The sequence below is a fragment of the Astatotilapia calliptera genome, chromosome 15 (genome assembly GCF_964374335.1).
Source record: "Astatotilapia calliptera chromosome 15, fAstCal68.1, whole genome shotgun sequence".
Classification (NCBI taxonomy): domain Eukaryota; kingdom Metazoa; phylum Chordata; class Actinopteri; order Cichliformes; family Cichlidae; genus Astatotilapia; species Astatotilapia calliptera.
Genome location: NC_137436.1, coordinates 39,345,230 through 39,355,136, shown reverse-complemented (window position 1 = coordinate 39,355,136; position 9,907 = coordinate 39,345,230).

The following is a 9,907-nucleotide window of genomic DNA, read 5'->3' as shown; positions in this document are numbered from 1 at the left end:
GCACATCATTATATACCAGCTAGCCCAACTTCAGTAACCCTACAAACATCACTGCTGTTGAGTTTATGGGCAGAAATCTGTGTCATCAGGAACTGAGTTTGAATAAGTTAAATTTGAATTTGAATTGCTTGGATTGAATCTGAATTGTAACTTGAATAAATGCTTTTAAAAACTGAATATGAATTAGCCTAATTTGAAATTCAATTTATTGGTTTGAAAATGATCATCACTAAATTGAAATTGAATTTTATATTTTGAAAATGAATTCATTTGCTTTGAAACCGTATTTTACTCTTTAAAAATTTAGCTCTCGAATAATTTCAGATTCACTTCTCACCATTCAGTTTCAGTTCCAAAATTCAGTTTTTTGGGACTTACATCCGATTCCGGTTCAGGAGTAATCAAGCGCAGATTAATAGAACTACGTTTTACTAGCGGACCGAAAGTGTTAGTGACGGGAATCTACAGCGTCTTGAGCTGAATTAAGACTTCAGAAGTCATTCGTCATGTCGAATGATCATATTTGTCAAAGCTGAATCCAGGGCAAACTACGCGTTTTTAGCTAACAGCTACAATAAGCATAAAAGTTACTGTACGGCTATCATTTGTTAACATGACGCTTGTTCTTATACATGTAATACATTTATTACCAACCTGAGAGTTTACCCGCTGGTCATTCGACATGACGAATGACTTCTGAAGTCTTAATTCAGCTCAAGATGCTGTAGATTCCCGTCAGTATACTTTTGGAAAAAAAAACTGAATTTTGGAACTGAAACTGAATGAATGAGTGTATCTGAAATTATTCGAGAGCTAAATTTTTAAAGGGTAAAATACAGTTTCAAAACAAACGAATTCATTTTCAAAATATAAAATTCAATTTCAATTTAGTGATGATCATTTTCAAACCAATAAATTGAATTTCAAATTAGGCTAATTCATATTCAGTTTTTAAAAGCATTTATTCAAGTTACAATTCAGATTCAATCCGAGCAATTCAAATTCAAATTTAACTTATTCAAATTCAGTTCCTGATGACACAGATTTCTGCCCATATTAGTTTCCTGTCTTCATTTATGTTGGAAGTGATAGCAGAGCTGTACGTTTGAATTCTTTCAGAAATCTCTCAGTCAGAACATGCTATATCATGCTTAGGTGGAAACTAGCGAGCTAACTTCCTGCTAACTTCTAACTCTGTTAAATATAATAAATTCTGTTTTCATGGATGCCTGGATGTTAAACTTAATTGTTACACCTGGTAAAGCAGCCACGCTGATCATTTTATTAAAGATGAAACAATTTAGACAGTTTTTAACTCTCAGTGATGTCACAGTGTTCGTTTGACTTTGGAACCTGAAGTAGGCGGAGTTTGGGACCCAGTTGACTCCACGAGGCTCCTGACTACGGTAGCCGTAATGCTCCGACAATCCATCAAGCGGTGCGGCTTCATAGCTCACCAAAGTTGTACTAAAACATTTTTTGACCGCTTTTGCGCCGTGTACCGCATAAGATTGGTTCGAGGTCAGTAAACACAACCAGAATTCATACATAAGGCGCACTGTCAATTTTTGTGAAAATTTAAGGACTTTAAGTTCGCCTTATAATGTGGAAAATACGGTATTTTCATTATTTGATTAGGAAAAGAGTGAAGGTATGCTAAAAAGTTTGGTAAAGTGTGTGGAAAGGAGTATTTGATTAAGATTTTCAGGTAACACAGTTATACTTTTGAGGTTTAGCTACCTTTTTTGTTCATGGCATGAGCTGTTAGTTTCTCCCTCCTTTCCCTTTCCCGATGTCTTCAATGTTCTCTGCTTTAATTATTTCCTGATTTATTTTGTGTGTTTCAGTCATTTTTTTCGTCCACTGAAATTGTCTGCTACACCTTCTTTACTTCCATCCTGGTCTTGTTTACAACAACCTGGTGCTGAATGCCCAGAAGACAGTGGAGATTATTGTGGACTTCAGGAGGCACACAGCCCCACTCCCCCCCATCATCCTGACTGACACCCCCATCACCTCTGTGGACTCATTCCGCTTCCTGGGTACCACCATCACCCAGGACCTGAAGTGGGAGCCCACCATCACCTCCGTCATCAAGAAAGCCCAGCAGAGGATGTACTTCCTGAGGCAGCTGAAGAAATTCAACCTGCCAACACGGACGATGATGCAATTCTACACTGCAATCATCGAGTCCATCCTCACCTCCTCCATCACCGTGTGGTACGCTGGAGCCACTATCAGGGACAAACAGAGACTGCAGCGTGTTGTGCGCTCTGCTGAGAAGGTGATTGGCTGCAGACTCCCATCTCTGCAGGACCTGTACACCTCCAGGACACTGGGGCGTGCAGCTCGGATCTCAGCTGACCCTTCTCACCCTGGACACAGTCTGTTTGACCTGCTCCCCTCAGGCAGGAGGCTCCGGTCCATTCGCACCAGAACCTCTCGCCATAAGAACAGTTTCTTCCCCTCTGCTGTCGGACACATGAACAATAACTGTATGACTGTTCCCACCACTAACACATGACCCTACGCTGTGTTCACTGCATCATTCCATGTTTGGCACTGATCACCACCTGCACTCATGTATATATCTATCTACTTAGCACTTTTAATTCTTATTCTTATTTTAATTTTCATATCTATTTAAGCGTTTATGACAGTATGTTTGCACTAAGCACCGCAGCAATTTCCTAATGTTGTAAACCTGATCAACATTTGGCAGTAAAACCCTTTCTGATTCTGATTCTGTTATTATAGTCCTGTGTTCCTACCTGCTTTTGCAGCATGTTTGTACACCTGTTTGTCAGGTGAGTTCACAGTTCTGGTTCACGGTCGATTCGGTGTTTGTAGTTTTAACTATTTTATTTCATCGATTAGGAAAATCTTTTTGCGCATCAGTAAAACTAATGCAAATAATCATTTGAAGAATTATACTAGATCATTCAGCACATAAAGCCACATTTGCGATAAAACTAGAAGAATAAAGTCTGTTACCACAAAGGTGTAGTGGTCTGGTTGTTGGTTTTCAAATTTAGAGAACATTACTATCAAATGTAGCCAAAGCAGATGGCATAGCATTTTGGAGCCTTAATTGATGGTTATTGCCCAGAAACTACTGCCAGTGTTTGTAGACAATCGTTATGCTTCCTAATGTTTGGTGTAATTTTCTTACTACAGGTATTTTTGAAATTGCCTTCTGTTACATGGAAACTGCCACCGCTGTTACCAGATAATCACAGTGTTGTGGATATTTGGTTGGACCTAGTATTACTAAAAAAATGAAATATAAAATGATAGCGGCAGCTGTGTGTTTTTTAGGTAAAAAAGCAAAACATTAAACCTATATTTACACTGTTTACCTAGAATCAAAAGAAAATGTTGGGCACACATGTGGGACAATAACTGTGAGGTTTTAATAAGATAAGATAAGATAAGATAACCTTTATTAGTCCCACACGTGGGAAATTTGTTTTGTCACAGCAGGAAGTGGACAGTGCAAAAGTTATGACGCAAAAAATTAGAATACAATAAGAATAAATACAGTACACAGCTGTACAGAATAGAATAAAATAATATACTATATACAGTAGAATAAAATAGAATAAAAATATACAATAAGATAAAAATTGAATACGAATGCTATATACAACTGAGTAAAAATACAACGATGCCAGAAAGGATTATTGCACTTAGTGTTATTGCACATGTGTGGATGTGTGTGTTTGTTCAGTTAATCATTGTATAATTAACCATTCTAAGTATTTTAAGTATTCAGCTGGAGACTAAAATGTGAAACCTCTTTATTGCATCTTTAATATTAATTTCATTATATTATGCTCACACATTAGGTATACAGTGGTCTCTCGTTTATCGCTGGAGTTAGATTCTAAAAATATCCCGCAATAGGTGAAATCTGCGAAGTAGCCAGCTTTATATTTTACAATTATTATAGATGTTTTAAGGCTGTAAAACCGTCACTACATACTTTATACACTTTTATCAGACAGCCATGAACACCTTCACATTTCCCCCTCTTGTTTAAACACTCCCAAAGTTCAAACCTTCATTGAAAAATAAGTCCAGTATTATAGAATGAAACCTAAGATCAAACCCTGTTTTCAGGTTCAGAACAAGGGAATAGAGCAGCTTCGAGAGGATTCAACATTAATGAATCAATGGTACAGAAGTAGAGGAAGCAAGAAGAATGAGTTGAAAAAGTTTGACTTATCTGACTGTTTTGTTTCGCTTGATGCACCTTATGGTCCGAAAAATACGGTAACTTCTACCTTCCTTTGGCATGTCCAGAAGTCCAACTTTTTGTGCGATCGTTAGCGTCTTCCTTTTGGGTGCTACCGCAGGAGCCTTTGACAGTGCAAAATGTTTCATCAACATTGTTGTGTTTGTTGGGGAGAGAACTTACAAACAGACAGTACAGCACTTCAGAGTCACACTGCTAGCAATCGAAGATTTATGTAAATTTGACAAGCTGCACACGCAGTTCTGTACTGTACAGGAGAAATGAAAGCACGAGATTGGATGCAGAACACAATGCGCTGTGGAAAAAAAAAAACATGCAAAAACGCACCAAAAGAAAATCCGCGAAACAGCGAGACCGCGAGACCGCGAAACGTGAACCGCGTAGCGAGGGACCACGGTACTACATTATTATCAAATCAAATCACTTTTATTGTCACATCACATGTGCAGGTACATTGGTACAGCACATGTGAGTGAAATTCTTGTGTGCGAGCTTCACAAGCAACAGAGTTGTGCAAAATACAATAATGTAAACAAGCAAAATACAAGAATGGCTACATCTGAAACTAATAAATATATGTACAATATATAATAGTATATGCATTTCTGGATGTGTATACTAAATATTTTTCTACGTGTGTGTGTGTGTGTACACATATTTTACAAATTAAATAGAGTAAACAATAAATAAAATATATAAAAATATACAGAGTTGAGACGTGCAAAACAGTGGCATTAATGTACAGTGTGGAGTGCATAATGTTAAAGTTTCAGTAGTGAAGCTGAGGTGTCTATGACGTGTTCAGCAGTCTGATGGCCTGATGGAAGAAGCTGTCTCTCAGTCTGCTGGTACGGGACCGGATGCTGCAGAACCTCCTTCCTGATGGAAGCAGTCTGAACAGTTTATGGCTGGGGTGACTGGAGTCCTTGATGATCCTCCCCGCTTTCCTCAGGCAGCGCTTCCTGTAGATGTCTTGGAGGGAGGGAAGCTCACCTCCAATTATCCGTTCAGAGCACCGCACTACTCGCTGGAGAGCTTTGCAGTTGTAGGCGGTGTTGTTGCCGTACCAGGTGGTGATGCATCCAGTGAGGATGCTCTCAATGGCACAGTGATAGAACACTAATATTAGTACATGGTCTTTTGCACCCATTATAACCTTGTTACATGAATTCTATTATAATGTTGCTCAGATACACCTTAATAAAAGTACTACAGTACAATGAGCTATTATGGTGTTATTACTTTGGTAATTATGTGTATTTACCTCATTATTACATGTTTATTATAACTCATTTGCTCACTGTTACCAAGTTGTTGTTGATTATTTTATTCACTTTTTACAATAAACCTTTTCCAGAGAAAAGAACCATATAAAGTGATTTTTTTAAAACCCAGGATTCCATTCGATAAAGTATATTTCCCATAATAGCGGTACATGGCATCTACTATAGGCACATAAAATATGTGAAGATAGTGCAGCATACAGTATAGCAGTTTCCCCTCTGTTATCTCCTCCTCACTGTGACAAGGCTGTATTTTTTCCCCAGCACCAACTCTGAATGTGTATATTGTGTGCCTTTTGTTTCTCCCTAAATGATCCAGATTGTTAGGAAAAACTGTACTTTGCTTGCACAAAATGATGTCACTTCCATTCTCCCCTAACCACCACTACTGCGTGGTTTTATAATATAAGAGGAAGAAGAAAGAGAAGCCGAGCCGTCACACTATAATAAAAGTCCCATATGGGTACGGAGAGGGCAGATACCTCTGCTGGCAAGATTGGTGTAATCAAAGCATTCATAAAATCACAATAGAGCAACAATAGAACCAGCCACGTGTAGCAGTAGATGTGAGAGAAGTTCAGCTCCTTAATTTTCTAGGACAAAGCAGCCATTTATGCCTTGTTCCACAGAGGGTGAATTTGACTTAAGCAATGAGACGTTACCTGAATTGAATTTTGGATATTGTAGTTCAAATTAAGTTGTGCTGAGCTTAAGTAATATAAAAAGACTGATTTGCTGATGTCCTTTTCTGAGCATATACTACACCAAAGTATAAAACATTAATATAAGAACTTGGCGTTGCAAAATATTCCCTGTTTTCTGATTTATAGTAGGCAGTGGGCAGGAACGACTGGACTGTAGGTGTATTTTTCAGAAGGCACTTTGAGGAGAGAAAACAGGAACAAGAATGTCAGGTTATGGTGACAGCCGGGGCTTTTGATCAGTGCATCTCAGTGTGGCATGTTGTGGCCAGTAGATGATGTGGGACTGGAATGACAGGAAAAGATCTATGCATACAGCAAGTAGAGGCTTTGTCACATCTTTTACTCACAGCCCTCCTGTCAGGATGTACACTGGCTGCACAGCGGTGCAGGAAGAGATTGTAAACAGCATGTATAGTATTTATTCATATATTGTTAACCATGTGACAATTGCCTATGTGAGCCTTACAATATTCCCATGGAAGCAAACAAGGTATAAAAGTCCTTTCTGCCTTTTTCTGTTTTTTGTTTTTATCCTTTCCTGCTGCACAGACTTTCCCCCCGAGTGTGGAGGAAGCACCATCGCTGTCACAAACACATACTCCAGTGCCGATTGACGAGATCTGCCTACACCTTCTCACCCGATAGCCAATCGGGACCAGCAAAAGTGGAGATGATGATGTGTGGTGTGGGTATATATCTCTCACTGAAACACAAATTTGATGTAATTTAAAAGAAAAAACTTTTTAGTGAGGGGTAAAGTCGTACTCTTTTGGGACACAGTTCTTTTTTCCAGTTTACTTTACACTAAATTTATTTGCCAGTTTGTTAACTTCTTGTGTTTAGAGGCAAACTAAGCAATTAAATATCAAGGCAGAGGTGAAGGCCGCTTATCCGAATTTATACTAGCTCACTCAACAACTAGGTCACTCCTCAATAAGCTCTAGTTTGTTCATCATGGCTGTTTATGTTCAGTCTCAGTTTGTTTTCAGCCAGCTGTGCTTACAGCACACCCTTACATGCCTCACTGGACACAGTCGTCAAAGGAAGCAGATTTCAAGTTAAGTCAGACGAGACAAGCGAGCAAATGAAAAGACTGAATCTCTGCAGGGAGGGAGGTGAGTGTGAGTTTATAGCTCCTATAAAGAATACTTTCCACACATCTTTAGTACTTTTCTACTGTGTGTGTGTCTGTCAGTATCTGGATGGTGATATCTCTTTATAGTACAGCCAAGAGCAGACAGTCAAATCACATTAGAAATGGATCCCAAATAATGATGTTGCTAGCTGTGGAGCAAATGTTTTGACAAGCAGATCCCTGATTTGTTTGTGTCTCAGGCAGGTGAACAAAGATGCACAGACTTCGGTGATTTCATACTGTCCCACAAATGAGTGAGCTGTTATGACGGGCGTGTTGATTTCGCACTATACTGTCTCACCAACAACTGATTACCAAAGATGGGCTGCATCAGAATTGAACCTGATATCACGACATCGCGCTTTGCCTCTCCAAAACGTGAGATGTACGCACACGCAGAAGTTGCAGTAATCTGCAGTACCAGCAGAGGGAGATACTTTATTTCCAGCCAACATCAAAATAATCAAAGTGTTTGAACAGGCGTTACTAACACATGTTCATGTTCATGTATATGCATAGGTATATACCGCCTAGCTTAATCGATGCGGACAAATAAGGACCCGGGACTGTAAGTTTTTTACTCACTACCAACTTTGTGGCTTTAAATATTTTATCTCCCCCCGCTGGTAATGCAACTTCTGCACATGTGACAAGTTTATGATCATCTCACATAGTCCAACTGTTTTCAAATTGCTTGAAATGAGTCATTCAAACCCAAAGAATGCAATAAAAAAAAACAATGAAACTTTAAATTCACGTTTTCTTTTAAGCTTATTTTCCTGACTGTTTTTTTTTTAAGAGTTGTAGCTCTTTAATGCTTTTACAACCTTTAAGGGAGATATAAACGTAGTAGATAACACTTGCGTAGAGCGTTTTTGAACGCAGACTTTATTCTACTGGTGAATAAACAGTGTTGACTTTTGTGAGCACTGAAAGCTTGAGTGACTGGCAATCATACAGACGCATTTTCCAGAGAAGCTAATGGATTCAATGAACTATTATCTAGCTCAGCTAATTAAAACCAGAGACGCTTTATTTATGCTCATTTGCTGTGTAAACTGACATTTTGGAGAAAGATGTACAAGTTTGTCAGTCTTTTATTTTTATCCTGGTTAAATACTGCAGATTCTGTCAAATTCCAGCTGCCATTAATTTCAGCCTAAGTTTGGTGCTGAGATTGCACTGTTGGATAAAGGCAGCACCGTGGACACAATTCACACTTCATCTCAAATACTGGCCTCAGCCCACCTATGATGTGCTTTACTTTGGACAAATGTTACATCAAAAGTCACAATATCTTAAATGTCATCAATCTATTCATGTAAACAAAGCCATGTTGGTTATTCTACCTGTGGTTATTTGGCACTAGTTCCTAGTCTGACTTGCTGTGTATCATTTTTTCTGGAGTGCACTTCCTCAGGTGGCATTGTTAGTCACCATATATTAAACAATCAGCCAAAACCCTGCACAGTGCAATAACCCCAGCCTGCAAATTTATCATGCAAAAACTATATATGACTGACATCTGCTACACTGTCAAAACACAAACTATTGTATTTTTTAGACAGTCTGCAGCTACTGTAGAGACCCACAATGCAGAGCATCAACAAACAACAGGGAGAAGAAGAAAAGCAGTTCTACAAAGCAGACGCTGATTTAAAGATCGTCTCGGTGGCTTTGGCACATTTTTCACCAAAGCTACTGAAGTTCTCAGCTCTTTTTGAAGTTCTTGGCTCTGAAGGTGCATTTCCCAAAACAGCTCATACACGCAACAAAACATTAAAGACGACCTGCAAAAGGCTGTAACTTGTCTAAATCCTGTAATTGTGTGAAATGGAATGAATATAAACCTAGTAAATCAATAAATGAATAAGCCATTGCCATAAATATTAAAAAGTTGCGCTGACATTGTCTAAACCAGGATGGTCGTGATGTTTGGATTAATCAGAATGATATGGTAGCCTAGAGAGGAAAAATCCTCCCCACATGCTTTTCCTGTTACTGAACTCCTACTGTACTAGATTACTATATCTCAATGGGTAATGGACTTTTATTATGTATCAGAGTGCGTACTCTTCAGATGCTGATTTCAAGAGCAAAAGAGGGTTTTTATTTTACTAAAGCAAAACGAGCTCTTACATTCGCACACACTGTGCGGAGAAGCGTTTTTCCTCCAGTGGTCTCACAGCACAGTAAATTGCAGCTACAGTAACAGAAAATTCACACAGCACAGAATAAAGCATGTAGAATATCAAAATATGCCGCGGGAAAATAAAACAAAGGCATAGTGTGTGTGCAATAGCACATTTCAGTAACAAAACAGTGCTGGGAATCACTGGGCATCCTGTCGCTTCATTTGGCCAAAGAGTCTCATCAGCCTCACACCTAACGCTCTCTCGTGCAACATACCAAAGAGAGAGCCAGCGCGTACGCTGCATCCGTCCCTCAGCTCTGCTCAGTCTTCCTGCATTCGGTCAGCTTTCCTTTGCCATGTATTCCTCTTCCAGTTTTCAAGCATGTAAAATGT